This window comes from Jaculus jaculus, chromosome 7 (assembly GCF_020740685.1).
Source record: "Jaculus jaculus isolate mJacJac1 chromosome 7, mJacJac1.mat.Y.cur, whole genome shotgun sequence".
Classification (NCBI taxonomy): Eukaryota; Metazoa; Chordata; class Mammalia; order Rodentia; family Dipodidae; genus Jaculus; species Jaculus jaculus.
This window is the reverse complement of record NC_059108.1, coordinates 154,962,250-154,977,361: the sequence shown is the minus strand read 5'-3', so window position 1 is coordinate 154,977,361 and position 15,112 is coordinate 154,962,250.

The following is a 15,112-nucleotide window of genomic DNA, read 5'->3' as shown; positions in this document are numbered from 1 at the left end:
CTCTGCACACCCTCCTGCCCACAGGGTGGTGTTTGACAACCACAGCAGCAGGTCAATATTTATCAAGTCGATTCCTGGAATTGATAGGATGACAAGGGAGCAAATGGGAAGGATTCTTTATTCAATGTGTTATCCTGGCTTCCTGTCCCACAAACAAGCCAGTGACCTGTGATTTGGGGCTCCATCCTGTCTGAGGATGTTGTGACATTAGACAGGTTGGTGGGGGCAGTGGAATATGGGAGGCCTTGGAGGGAAGTTCAGTAATGGAGCTGTGTTGAAAGTCTCATAACGTGGGGCCTTAGGTTCCTGCTACCCCATGTCTCCCAAGAATCCACTTGAAGCTTGGAGCTAAATAAATGCTTCTTTGTGAGATTATCTCTCAGCAATGGAATGGAGGTAACTTTTATATTTATTTTTACACTGTGTATATTATAAATATGCATTGTGTGTGCCTAGATTTACACACAGAGGCACTGGCAAACACTTCCTAACATCTGGTCTCCTCCCTGGTTCATGGTGTTGATTGCTAGTCAGCCTGGCTGAGAAAATCACTCCTGTGCAGCCTGGATCACCTTCAGTGAGGCCCACAGTGCCTCCTCTCTCACCCTTGCACTCGGCTGGCCATGCCGTGCCTTGGCCTCTTTTATTGTGTTTCTGACTCTTGACCTGTTGAAAGCTCTGAAACATGGGGAAGATGTGTATAGGATGTCAGAGGCACAGGTGGGGTGACAGCTTCAGCACTTCTACTCCAGTGGCTCTTACCATTTTCTTGGGGTCAACCCCACCTAGCTGACTGAAGCTCTGTGGTAGGCTAAAACAAAACAAAGCCATCTTTCCCACAGTCTGATAGTATTTTGCTGAGACCTTCCAAGTTTCTCATAATGACAAAGATGGAGTGCAGTCAAACATGCCTTCTGGATATGCCGTAACTTAGAACTCTATAAATTAGGAGGTACAGGCTGGAGGGATGGCTTAGCAGGACCCTGGTTCGATTCTCCATGACCCACATTAGCCAGATGCACAAGGGAGTGCTCAAGTCTGGAGTTCATTTGCAGTGGCTAGAGGCCCTGGCGTGCTCCCTCTCTCTCTCTCTCCCCCTTTCTCTGTAAAATAAATAAAAAAAAAATATAAAAAAAATTCAGAGGTACCAAACAGTGAGAAGAAACAGGGATCATGCAAGCTATAAAATTAAGTGGTGTGACAGAGGCATGCAGGCTATGTAGGCAATCAACTGCTCCCTAGATAGGGAGCTCATACCTGGTACTTCGAACCAAGTCAGAAGCCTGTGGTTTGAAAGATCACAGGCCCTCAAGGCAAGCTTCTACTATTCCTTGGTGGAAAGAAGACATTATGCCCATCAAAAAGTCTTCTTTCTAAATTTCTATGTTTATTCCTTTGATCCATGCTGTTCTCACTCTTGGCTAGGGAATCTGTTTTTTTACCGATGGCAGTGAATGCTCAGGAGACCCCGGACCCCTCAGTATGACAAGAAAAGAAAACCAACTGCTTGGAATGAGATCAGTCATCTCTATCCCATGTGCCAGGGTCCAGGAAGCAGTACAGAAGAAGTGGCAGGTTAAATACGAGCCCTGCTTTCACTGCTAACCTGAAGGTCTTCTCTAGGGAGATGGCGGTCGACACTGAGGAGACACAAAACTCACCCAAGCAGAAAAGCAGAGGCTGCTCAGTGCTCAACGCTAAAGGAGACTTACAACACACCATCTAAGGCTCAGGAAACATCACAGAAGGGGCCAGAAAGAATGTAAGAGCCACAGGGAGGGAAGATGTACTCTGAGACATTGCCCCTCCCCCAGGCACTGACTGTGCATCATGACCCCACAGTGATTGCCACTAATCCCACTAAGGAGGACCCTTAGTGGAATGGGGGTGGGCAGAGAGGACATAAGAATATAACCCACAGGCACCATGGTGCTGAGAAGAAGGGATAGGAGTGCTCAGCACTGAAACATCTCTATCACACCTTCCAAGGCTCAGGGTCCATTGTGGAAGAAGTGATGGAAAGAATGTAAGAGTCGAAGGAAGGGAAGGACTCCTTACAACGTGCTCCTCCAACACAAAATGGCCTGGATATCCATGACCTCACAGTGCCCGACACTACCTATACAAGACCATCATAATAGGAGAAAACGATGATGACATCAAAATAAGAGAGAGGCTGATGGAGAGGGGGAGGGGATATGATGGAGAATGGAGTTGCAAAGGCAAAGTGTGTGTGTGTGTGGGGGGAATTACCATGGTTTATTATCTATAATTATGGAATCTGTTAAAAAATAAAAAAGAATATAACCCAGTGGGAATATGACCAATTTGCAGTATTTTCACATAATAACGTTTTCAATAAAAACATAGGATGTAGGCTAGAGAGATGGCTGAGCAGTTAAGGTGCTTTGCCTGTGAACCCTAAGAAATCATATTCTAATCTCCAGGTCCCACATAAGCCAGATGCAGGGTGATGCAAGTGCACAATGCCACATGGTTTACAGCGGCTTTAAGGCCTTGGTGTGCCCATTCTTTTCTTTTATTTATTTATTTTTACTCTCCCTGCCTCTTTGCTTCTCTTTCAAATAAATAAAAGAAAAAAATATTTTAAAAATATGTGTAGGATGTACTGGACTGGGGATGAAGGGTGATTTGTGATGGGACAGATAGCTGTGATAATTCAAGTGAGGGCAGCTCTCCATATGCCGTCTAATGCTCTATCAATCCTGACAAACCCATTTCCTTGTCAAGCTGGGCTTGTTTGAATCATTTCTGGTGTGGGAGGGAGGGGGTTTGTTGGCACTGTCTGGATTCAGGGGTGGAGAGCGTCTTACATCTCTCCAGGAAGTCCCGTCCACATTATGTCTGGAGACATCATCACGTTCAACACAGCACTAGGTTACTCCATTACTAACATGGATACTGGCCCCCAGACTATGGATGCTACCAAACCAGAGACCCAAGAAGCAGCTGGAGGTCTGCAGGAGTCTGCTAGGGGAGGCAGGGAGGTGGTGAGGAGATGGTGTTGGGAAGCTGGAGTTAGGGCAGTTCATGTTCTATAGTGGTGGAATTTGGAATTTCTATCTAATCAGGGCGTGGTGGTGCATGCCTTTAATCCCAGCACTTGGGAGGCAGAGGTAGGAGGATGGCCATGAGTTCAAGACCACCCTGAGACTATATAATGAATTCCAGGCCAGCCTGGGCTAGAGAGAGACCCTACCTTGAGAAACCAAAAATAAATAAATAAGAAGGAAAGAAGGAAAGAAAAAAAGAATGAAAGAAAGAAAGAAAGAGAGAAAGAAAGAAAGGCAATGAAAGAACAAAACACTTGGCAGACTGAGGCAGGAGGATCCTCATGAGTTTGAAACCAGATTGAGCTACAGAGTGGGGCCTTACCTAGAAATAACAGCAATAACAACAATACAATAACAATAGCGAAGCATTGTTCCCACCGAACCATCCTTGTCTGAGGTTCTTGTGCCATCCTACAGTCTCACCTGTGCAGGTATCTCTGTTGGCTCTGGCTTGGAGCTCCAGCAAGACAAAAACCCTTTCCCTGAGTGGCAAGTACAGAAACAGTGGCAGGCAATGAAAATTTTGCAGCTAGCTCAGGGAGTTGAGACACCCAATGAAGGTGCTAGCCAAATAGCTTAGGGGTGCAGACTGAAAGGGCAGGGGTGGCCCCCTCAGTGAAGGTGACAGAGTGCCTATGCATCCACACTTCCTGAACATGCCCTAAGTAATTGCTTTACAATCCTGTAGATCAAAGTCCTGTGGCTATGTTAGTGGAGTTCACTGAAGAAACAATGGCTGAGTTTGATGAGAACTGATGTCTTTGTTGCACTTCCCTGGCTCAGGCTCGTTCTTAAGACCTCAGCTCCACTGTACATAAAACCAGAGGGAGGGAGCAGATCTGGGCGCTGCCAAGGGCGCAGTATGCAAGCATGGCATGAGTCAGCTGGCCTGGGTGTCCTCTGCAGACCTCACTCACACACCTGATTGGAACTCACTCTCTGTCTGACACACCCTCTTCCTAGACATGTGGGAGCATTTTTCAAATGTGATTACATATGAGTGCCTTCACTTCCTGTCAGATGATAGAAGGGGTAAACAGAGTAATCTAAGAAATAAAATGTTTACAGGAGCTTTGGAAAGTTCTAGCATATCCTAAGACCAAATGCCTGCATAAGGCTGTATGCAGTTTGAGAGATATCTGGAAATGGTTCAGAGCTTTCCCCTCTGGCTGGCCTCGGGGCCACACACACAGCAAGTAAAGGCCGAGTGTGGACGGGTAGCCTGCGCACACAGAGCCCTCAGCAAAGATTGGTGGGTTGGTGTGTTTTAGACATGCCCTTAACTGACAGAGAAGAGAAATGTCAGGGACCACACATGACAAAGTACAGACTTAGAAGAACTCACTCTGAAAAACCACTAAAAAATTACTACAACAGGGGCTGGGGGAATGGTTTAGCTATTCAGGTGTTTGACTGTGAAGCCTAAGACTTGGGTTCGATTCCCCAGGACCCATGTAAGCCAGATGCACAAGGAGGTACAAGTATCTGGAGTTCATATGCAGTGGCTAGAGGCCCTGGCATGCCCATTCTCTCTTTCTCTCTTTCTGTATTTTTCTCTCTCATAAATAAATAATTTTTAAATTCACATTTAAAAAATTACTACAACAAAATCTTGGAAAGGGGAGAAATTAATTTTTATAATTCATGTACATTATTTAAAACGTCTAGCTTAAAAAATATGATGTTATACCAGGTGTGGTGGTACATGCCTTTAATCCTAGCACTTGGGATCACCATGAGTTTGAGGAAAAAAACCCTCCTTGAAAAAAAGTATGAGGTTAAAAAAATTATAAACTGTGTCCCAAAGGTGGTATTAAGATTGGGGAGAGTAATTATTAAAATTGTCCCCATGGAAACTCAGATTTTGGCTTTATTCATCAAAAACTTTAAATAACTTATTGTAAACATATTCAAAGAGCTAAAGGAAACTATCTAAATGAGAATCTGCTTAATGAAAAAATTACATCAACAAAGAGGAAATCAAGAGGCAAAAAGTACAATAACTAACTTTAAAATGTCACTAGAGGAGCTTAAAGGCAGATTAGAGCTAGCAGAAAACAAAATTAACCAATCAACTAGACAATACATCAGTGAGAGAGAATGGAGGAAAATGAACATCATGTGTAATACCTGAGATATACTATCAAGTCTAGGAACATACATATAATGGAATGCCCAGAGGAGAAGCGAGAAAGAAAAGGAAGAGAATGATGCTTGAAACCTCCTCAAATTTGGTTATAAAAATTGTTGAGACACTTAATAATTTTCACATAATATACACTCAAAGAGATTTACATGTGAATATGGCATAACCAGTCAACCAAAAGTTAGGCTAAGAAAGAATCTTGATGTGTGACATGCCACATGGAAGATGGCCACAATAAGATTTAGAGATGATTTCTTACCAGAAACCATGGGCATCAAACAGTAGTTGGGGGAAAAAGTGGGGGGAAATCATCTTCCAATGCTGATGGGAAACCCTGGGAAGAAATGATGTTGTTAAACATGAAAGACAGGAGAAAGGACTTCTGAGGCTGGGCTTGGAGCTACAGGCCTGTAATCGCTGCACTTGGGAGGCAGAGGCAAGAAGATTGCTCTGGGTTTCAGGACAGTCTGGTCTACTGATTTAGTTTCAGATGCTCCTACCCTTTGGAATGAGACCCTGTCTCAAAATAGATGATAAATAATCAAACAGCCAAAATACTATAAGATAGCACTGCTTAATTACTCTTGTCCTATTGAAAAGATAACTCATAAAGTGATAATTATAAATCTATGTTGATGCGCACAAATGTGTGAAAATATAATTTGTACAATAGCATAAAGGGATGAGAAAAATGCAGCTACTTGGGAGTTAAATTCTGTAGATTACTGAAATGATAATTAACATGAAACCAAACTGGATTCTACGCATCAATGCTAATTGTAATCCCTATGACAACCACTGAGAAAATGGCTAAAACAATATTATAAGAAAAGGCAAGAGGATAGTAAGCTAGAAAACATTTCAGCACACAAGACGGCAGGAATGAAGAAGCTGAGGAATAAAAACACATGAGATACGTAGAAAACACACAGCCAAGCGTCATCCACACACCCTACCTTTTACATAACTGGGCTGAACTCTGCAGTTAAAGGAACTGGCTGGGGCAGCAGCCTCCCCCACAGAGCATCGCCAACTTTAGCAACACAGAGAGAGCAGACAGACTTCAACATGAATGTCTCTGAGGTGCTGTGAGAGCATATTATTTGCATAAAAATCAGGGACAGTTTCTAAAGAAATATATATATATATGTATATATATATATATAATTATATATATTAAATATATATATATTTCTGATTGTGCTCTCTCTAGTCAATTTTTTTTTTGGCGGGGGGATAAGAACAAACCTGGAATAGATAGCAAAACAAACTCAGTAGGGCCATCATGGTGCATTTTTCTTTCCTTTTGTTCCCCTTGGAACTTCCCTTTCACTTCTACTTTGGGTGAGCAAAGGGATGCCTCTCTCTCTCTCTCTCTCTCTCTCTCTCTCTGTGTGTGTGTGTGTGTGTGTGTGTGTGTGTGTGTGTGTGTGTATCAGTTTGTCTGCATTTGTTATGCTACAAATGCTACAAAACCACAGCTGGTCTAAAATGCTTGGAACTTCCCAAACTCACTTTCCTGTCATGTGATACAGTGCTCAGGGTTAACGCAGTACATCCATGTCATGGCTGTGGGAATTACTCCTGGTGCATGTGTTTCAAGTCTATAACCACAGGAGAAAATATCTATTAGTTTCTTTCTGCAACAGGTAGAATCCAAGGTCTTTCCACTTCAGTATCTCTGTCAGCAATGAAGTTCTAGATGGAGGTCCAAACCCCTGAAAACATTCTTACCACTGGAATGACGTTTACGACTGGGGTGTCAAACACCTCTGTGCTCCTCCTCTGGAGCCACTGGAAAGCAGTCAGATAGGTGCCAGTGGCATGATAGGAAATCCTTTCCACCAACTAGTTCCAGAATGTGCTTCCGAGGGGCTGCCCACTGAGCCCACTGTCAGCCCTCCGAAGATGCCCTTTGGTCCATGGAAAGATAGAACTGAATGAGCCCAGTGGTAATTAATCCATGGAGGCTTAGGAAATACAAGATCTCCAGGGGAGTGCATCCAGCTACTTGGCAGAGCTAATGAAAACTCAGCACCCCCCCCCCCCGCCCCCTAGTTCTCCACTCTGCTGGCTAGGGTCAGCCTATCACATGCTCTTGACTAAACAAGAGAAATAAACACCAGCCTCTCAGAGCCTTCCTAACCTTTGAAGAAGACATGATTTATAGGATCATGGCTGCCCGAGAGTCAAGGTCTTGGATTACATCCATCACCTTCCCTTTGGTCTCCCTTGCCACATAGTTGTTGATCCTTGCCCGGGCAGTGGCAGTGTTTGAGAAATCTACAGAAAAGACTTGTGACTCGTACAGCCTCTTGACTCTGCCCAGGAAATTTGTCCACAGCTGAAGCCCTTTTCTGATAAAGAGAACCTTGCCCACCCTCTCTGGGGGCTTTGCTGTGCCCATTCAGGGAACGGACCAGGTGCTGGAAGCCCAGGCAGATGTCAGGCTCAGGTGTGTGTGTGTGATGTTGAAATCCAGGCTCTAGAGGACCTGAGCCTTGGTGGCTGATGGGGCCCCCAGGAACAGCATGGGCAGGGAAGTGGAGATGTTTATGGGGGAGACGATGATGTTCTGAGCTGGGTTCTGCAGAACAAGCCTCTGGCACAGGCAAAAAGCAAAGTTGGTATTGATGGAAGACAACTGGAAGGTCGGTGTGCCCTTCATGGAACGGGAGTGGGGCCCCCTGCTGGTGGGCTTGCAGGAGGACATGCAGTGGATTGAGGAAAGGAGGCCAGCCACAGCCATCACTTGACAAAAGGAACAGGCCATTTGGAAGGAAGGAAGTCTGCAAGAGAGAAGGGACCCATTCTGGGTGGTAAGCTGAGGGTCCAAGCAGAGATCTTACAACCACCCACCCATCCTGTCTCACTGGAGCCCCACAGGAACCCCACCAAGTAGGTGATTGTGTCCTGGTTCACAGATGAGCAAAACAGCCTCATCAAGGCTGTGGTTGTGTTTCCAGGCCAGGCCACAGGCTCTTCTGTGCTGTCTGGGAGTCACAGTCAGGGCTCCAGTCCCAGCTCCCTGCTGTTTGCCGTGTCTGATTCTTCCATTTGCCTTTCAAGAATCAAGAAAACGGGCTGGAGAGATGACTCAGTGGTTAAAGCCCTGCCTACAAAGACTGAGGACCAGAGATCAATTCCCAGTACCCACGTAAAGCCAGATGCAAAAGGGGCCATGTGTGTCTGGAGCTCGTTTGCAGTGGCTGAAGGCCCTAGTGGGCCCATTCGATCTACCTTTCTTTTGCTTACTCTCCCTCAAATAAATAAATAAATTATTTTTAAAAAAGGATATGGGGCTGGAGAGATGGCTTAGCGGTTAAGTGCTTGCCTGAGAAGCCTAAGGACCCCGGTTCGAGGCTCAATTCCCCAGGACTCACATTAGCCAGATGCACAAGGGGGCGCATGCATCTGGAGTTCGTTTGCAGTGGCTGGAGGCCCTGGTGCGACCATTCTCTCTCTCCCTGCCTCTTTCTCTCTCTGTTTGTCACTCTCAAATAAATAAATAAAAATAAAAAAAGAATATGGCCCACTTGAAAGACCCTTCTGTCCAACAAGAGGAATGGAAGAGCACATTATGCTTTGAGAACAGACTGACACACAGCAGCTCCAACAACAGCAGAGATCACAAATAAATGGTGCTAAACTAAAATCGAAAAGAAGGATGAAGAAGAGGAGGAGGAAAAAAGATAAGCAGATTGCAAAGTCCCAGTGCTGGAGGCCAAAAGTGACCTCTGTCCTATCAGAGATGTCTCCAAACATTGTTAATACTGTTTAAATTATGGTATGTTTTTTTTTCACATTTATTTATTTATTTATTTATTTATTTATTTATTTGAGAGCAACAGACACAGAGAGAAAGACAGATAGAGGGAGAGAGAGAGAATGGGCGCGCCAGGGCCTCCAGCCACTGCAAACAAACTCCAGACACGTGCACCCCCTTGTGCATCTGGCTAATGTGGGACCTGGGGAACCGAGCCTCGAACCAGGGTCCATAGGCTTCACAGGCGAGCACTTAACCGCTAAGCCATCTCTCCAGCCCTATGGTATGTTTTTTTATTTGAGAGGGAGAGAGAAAGAGGCAGAGAGAGAATGGGCGCACCAGGGCCTCTAGCTACTACAAACACACTCCAGACACATGCAGCACCTTGTGCATCTGGCTTTCGTGGGAACTGGGGAATTGAACCTGGGTCCTTAGGCTTTGCAGGCAGATGCTTTAACCTCTAAGCCATCTCTCCAGCCCTCCAAACATTTTTATCTCTTCTGGACACTTAGAGCCATTGTCTTACCCCAGCTGTTGGTTCCTAGCCATGGATATTTCCTGCTGTGTTCATGTCACTCAGAAACTAGAAACCAGGGCTGGAGAGATAGCTTAGCTTTTAAAGCACTTGTCTGTGAAGCCTAAGGATCCAAGTTCAATTCTCCAGGTCCCACATAAGCCAGGTACACATGGTGGTGCATGTGCCTGGAGTTCGTTTGCAGTGGCTAGAGGCCCTGGTGCACCCATTCTCTCTCTCTCTGTGTCTCTAATAAATAAATAAAAAACAAATCAGTACAAAAACAAAACTTAAAAAAACGAAGCTGGAAAGCATGGGCTGTGGATGTAGCTCGTCTGGAAGGCAGAGTGTTTGCACAGCAGGCATGAAGCCCTGGGTTTGATTCCTAACACCCATCATCCAGATGTGACGGTGTGCAATCCTGGCACTAGGGAGCCTAACGCAGGAGGGGTGCCAGGAGCCCTAGGCCATCCTGGGCTACACAATAAGACCCCATCTCAAAAAGAAAAAAGATTATATGTAGAGAGAGACGGAAACCCAGGGCAAACAGTCCTGTAGCCACCATTGCTTTTCCCTCCAACCCTCGCCACAGGGACTTCAGCGTGTTGAAGTGCCGAAGCTTGACCTAACGTTTCTCCATACGTAATGGCCTGTAACTTGATTTGCTGTGCAAACATCCCGAGACCTAGTCCTTAGCAGGTAGCCGAGTGTCAGCCAGTCACAAGCGGCCAGCTCCTCAGACCCTGCCGCGGGTTGCACACCACGCAGTCGCTAGCTGCCGTTGTCCCTTTCTCTGATGGTGACCTAAACCTGTGCGCGTGGAACTTTGCTTGTTTTCCGAGAGCTGCCTGCCCTGTGCAGTGCTTCACCTTTTCTTCTGATAGACGTTTCTCCAAAAGCTCTGCCACCTCGTCTGCCCTCACACTGTCTCTTGGAGATACGGGCAAGGCCTCGCCTCCACACGGCAGTGTCTGCGGAGACCTGATCTCTTTCTTACTCTTTGACCCCAATGTCAGCTGCTTTGTCCGTCTGCACGTGCCAGTAACCACAGTTGACTGTGCTCCAACTCCCGCCCATTTCCCCACACCCCAAACCTGCCCATCCTTCCGGCGCGAGGGTCTGTCCTGGGTCCCCTCCACTGGGCATGGAAAAGCCCTCCTTCCCCATTCTCTCAAAGTCTCTCAGCTGCTGCCTGCTTGAGATAGCATCCCTTGTCGTTTTGATGGAGCAGGCTGGTCACCCGCACATGGTGATTTCTCAGAACTGGTTGTATTTGCTAACTTTCTGTCCCCCCAACACGCTCTTTATGGGCCAAAATGCTGCCTGTCTTTAGCCTGCATATAACATACACACACACACACACACACACGGGTGCTAACACAGTGCCTGGATGCAAAGTCAGACAGACATTGGCCCAGTGATGAATGAGGAGTCTGGCTTCCGCAGCAGAAGAGAGGAGGGAGAGAGCCTATTCGTGACCATGTGGAGGGGGATGAAGCTAAAAGTGGGATCGCGGGAATGGGCTATCATCCTGTGATTTCAGGTGAGGGTCTTCCTCTTATAGGAGCTCAAAAGAAAGTGATTTCCTTTAGAGCCTGAGACTCCTCAGAGCCAGTGCATCATGCTCTTGGTCTTGGGGGGAAAGTCCCCATCCAAAGCTCATCCAGTCAGCTCTTCAATCCAACATCACTTCTCCTCGATCCTCTCGACTCCCAGCCCCTGTCTTCCTCTGTCTGGGTCCCTTGTCCACTTCCCCCACTTCTATCTTTGTATTCAGTACTCCCTCTCTGATTTGGCCAAGCTACTGGCTTATAAAGATGTGGGGTTTGGAGAGATAGCCCAGCAGTTAAACGTGCTTGCTTACAAAGCCTTCTGGCCTGGGTTCCATTCTCCAAGCTTCCACAGAAGCCATATGGGCAAGGCACGCACACACACACACACACACACACACACACACACACACGCATGCATGCACACACGCACGCACGCACACACACCAGGGCTTGTCAAAACAAAAAATGCAGTGATTAAAAGCAGCCATTCCCATCCCCTTCCATCTCTTCTGACTACCACATTGTCACCTACAAGTGTACCCAGCCCCTGGGGTCTCAGTTTTCGCTCATCGTCTGACTTGCACAGCCACAGAAAACCAAGTCAGATGGTGGAACGCGAGTGCCGGCCTGTACACACATTTATCTCACCTGCTTTTCTGTAGGGTGTAACGCCAGAGTGCCCGCCTGTACACACATTTATCTCACCTGCTTTTCTGTAGGGTGTAACGCCAGAGTGCCCGCCTGTACACACATTTATCTCACCTGCTTTTCTGTAGGGTGTAACGCCAGAGTGCCCGCCTGTACACACATTTATCTCACCTGCTTTTCTGTAGGGTGTAACGGCAGAGGGTTCCCAGACACCCCTCCAGTCTCCCCTTCTCCTTCTCCTTCTCCTTCTCCTTCTCATGTTGGCTCGTTCCTGTCCTGCTGGCTCTTATAAGGCAGGTGGCCTCCCCTGCTGGCTGTAGGTCTGTCCCCTCCCCGCAGATCCCATCCCACTCACAGCTTCCTTGTGAAAAAGCCCAGTCCTTCTTCCCTTTGCACTACATGTCACAACTGTCTGTGCCTCCTGCTGTGGCAATAGATCTCAACCAGAGCAAACTGTGTTCAATGTTCCCAAATGTGACCTCCCAACAAGAGTAACGGCAGAGCCTTCATCCGTCAGGGCGCACGGTCCCCCGGCTATACCTGAGCCAGGACTCACTGCGCCCCTGCCTCTTTCTCCTTCCCCAGGTTGCCCGTCATTGGTGTAGTAGTTTGAATGTATGTCCCCAGATAGACTCAGGTGTTATTAAAATTGAGTTGGCAGTGTCTGTCCCCAGGAGAAGTTCCTCCTGCTCTGGGGAGGGAGTGTATCATCTGGGATGGATCTGAATTCCAACCCAAGCTATGTAGAGCAGTGTGAGCTCTGGGGGTCCTGCTGCCAGGATTGTGCTTGCTTGTGGGGCTGGCGGTGTGGTTCTCTCTCTGTGTGTGTTTGTGTTTGGATCTGTCAAAAGAGGCCAGCTTCTTCTGTTCTTTAATGGAACCTTCCCCTGGATTTGTAAATGGAAATAAATCCCTTCCTCCCATAAACCGCATCTGTCTTGAAGTTCATCCAGTAACCTGGAGCAGACTACATCACTGGTCTTGTCAAATGTACTTCCTAAACATTCCTCATGTCACCCACTTTGCCCCGGCTAAGCTGTGGTGCCATGGCCTCTTCTGGAATGGCTAAGGAAACCTCCACAAAGATCTCCCTGGGTCTTTTCTGGTGGCCTATGTGTACGGCAGCAGGCTGATCTTTCAAACAGAAGCCTGACCTGGCCACTTAACTGTTCTAAAGTGCTCAGCAGGATACTTGGGCTTCTGTCGAAATCGGTTTCCTTTTAAAATGTCGGGGGGGGGGAGGGATTTGCAGCTCAGCTGGTGGAGTGCCAGTGTGGCATGAGTGCGCCATGAGCTTGGCCGCCAGCACCTCACGCACCGGCAGGGAGGGCCCATGCGCGCCGTCCCAGCACTCAGGGGTGCTAGGCACCATGTCCCAGGACAACCTGGGCAACGCGAGACGCTACTTAACAAAGTCCCGGCGGCTGGCTGGGGAAGAGGAAGAGGAAGAGGAAGAGGAAAGCCTATGACGTAGGAGGCAAAGCTAGCAAGATCACTTGGGGAGTGACACAAGGAAGGAGAAGAGAGGCAGGTTAACCATGCACCCGAATCAGGCAGGTGTGGAACAGGGGTGCTGCTGATGGAGGTGTTGCTAAAGGCTCTACGATGGCTCTACTTGGAATCTGTATTTCCAAAAAGCAACAGTGTCCCCACAGCTTCCCATTTTCCAAAGTAAACCCGAGGATCCGTGGTCTAAGCTGCTCATGGGGGCTTTGCTGAAGGCCTCACTGGTCACAGCGCCTTGCACTGCTGCTTCCTCCGCCAGCACTCCCTGCCTGTTACTGGAATGCTCACGTGTGATCGTTGTTGGGCCTTCTTCCAGGGATGTTGTCACTCCACACTTTCCTCCTAATGAAATCTTATTGACTGTTCACGTACCAAGTCCCATCATTGCCTAAAGAGATTTAGAGGAGCTCCTTCTGTGTGTTTTTAAGCCATCACCAGTCTGTTGGTTAAACAATCACCGCTGTTGTAATTTCATATTTATTTCTGTGACTGTGAACAATGCACCAATGAAGGACCTTGTCATCCTGTTGTCCATGCATACCAAGTGTTAGGCCAACACTGACGATTCCCTAAGGGGTTGCCAAAGGGATAAATGCACTGAGATCGAATGAAATGAATCATATTAAATGTCTTCAGCTGTTTCCGTGGACCCTGCGAATGGAACTTGAGCAGTTTCTCAGGTGTTCTCAGGCCCCGATGACTACACAGGAATGCTCTTAACCACTGAGCCACCTCTCCAGCCCCTGATGTCAAGTTCTAGAATACAGATGTTTGTATTCCACAGAAACCCAGATCACAGTAGAAAAATGTTATTTGTGGCCAGGAGAATAATGGTAACAGAAGCAGATCTAGACATGACTAGACTAGACAGGACTGAAAACAGTCAGTTAAAATACTCTTAAAGTGAGGAAAGGTACTGTGATGTGAGAAATAAAGACACAAAATCATAAAAGTACCAACTTGAGCTTTTAGTGAGGATAAATTAGATATTTTAGAATAAAAATCCACACAGACAGCCTAGAGAGATGGCTTAGGGGTTAAGCACTTGCCTGTGAAGCCTAAGAACCCTGGTTCAAGGCTCGATTCCCCAGGACCCCCATAAGCCAGATGCACAAGGGGGCACATGCATCTGGAGTTCATTTGCAGTGGCTGGAGGCCCTGGCATGCCCGTTTTTTTTTCTCTCTCTCTGCCTCTTTCTCTCTGTGTCTCTCACTCTCAAATAAATAAATAAACAAAAATTAAAGAAAAATCCACATAGACAAATAATCCTGAGAACATATCAAGAGGAGCAGCGAAATGAAGACAGCAAATAAAAAGGAATAAATGCTAGTGCCCCAGTGACCTATAGGAAAACAGGAATAAGAACACGTGTGGTTGGAGCCCTAGGGGAAAGAGTGGAGGGTAAAGGAATCATGACATGTGTGCTTTCTTTAAATTTTGCCTTTTAAAGAGCAACAAATATTGGGCTGGAGAGATGGCTTAGCAGTAAGGCACATGCTTGTGAAGGCTAAGAACACATGTTCAACTCTCCAGGTCCCATGTAAGCCAGACACAAGTGATGCAAGCGTGTGATGTTGCACATGTACACAAGGGGGCGCACACGTCTGGAGTTCATTTGAAGTGGCCAAAGCCCTGGAGTGCTCATTCTCTCTCTCTGCCTCCTTCTCTCTCTCTCTCTCTCTCTCTCTCCCAAATAAATAAAAAAACAGCTGGGCTAGAGAGATTGCCTAGTGGTTAAGGTGCTAGCTTGCAAAGCTAAAGGACCCAGGTTTGATTCCCCAGGACCCATGTAAGCCAAGAGACACAAGGGGCACATGCTTCTGGAGTTTGTTTGCAACAGCTGGAGGCCCTGGCATGCCCATTCTCTCTCTCTCTCTCTCCCTCTTTCTCTCTCAAATATAGTC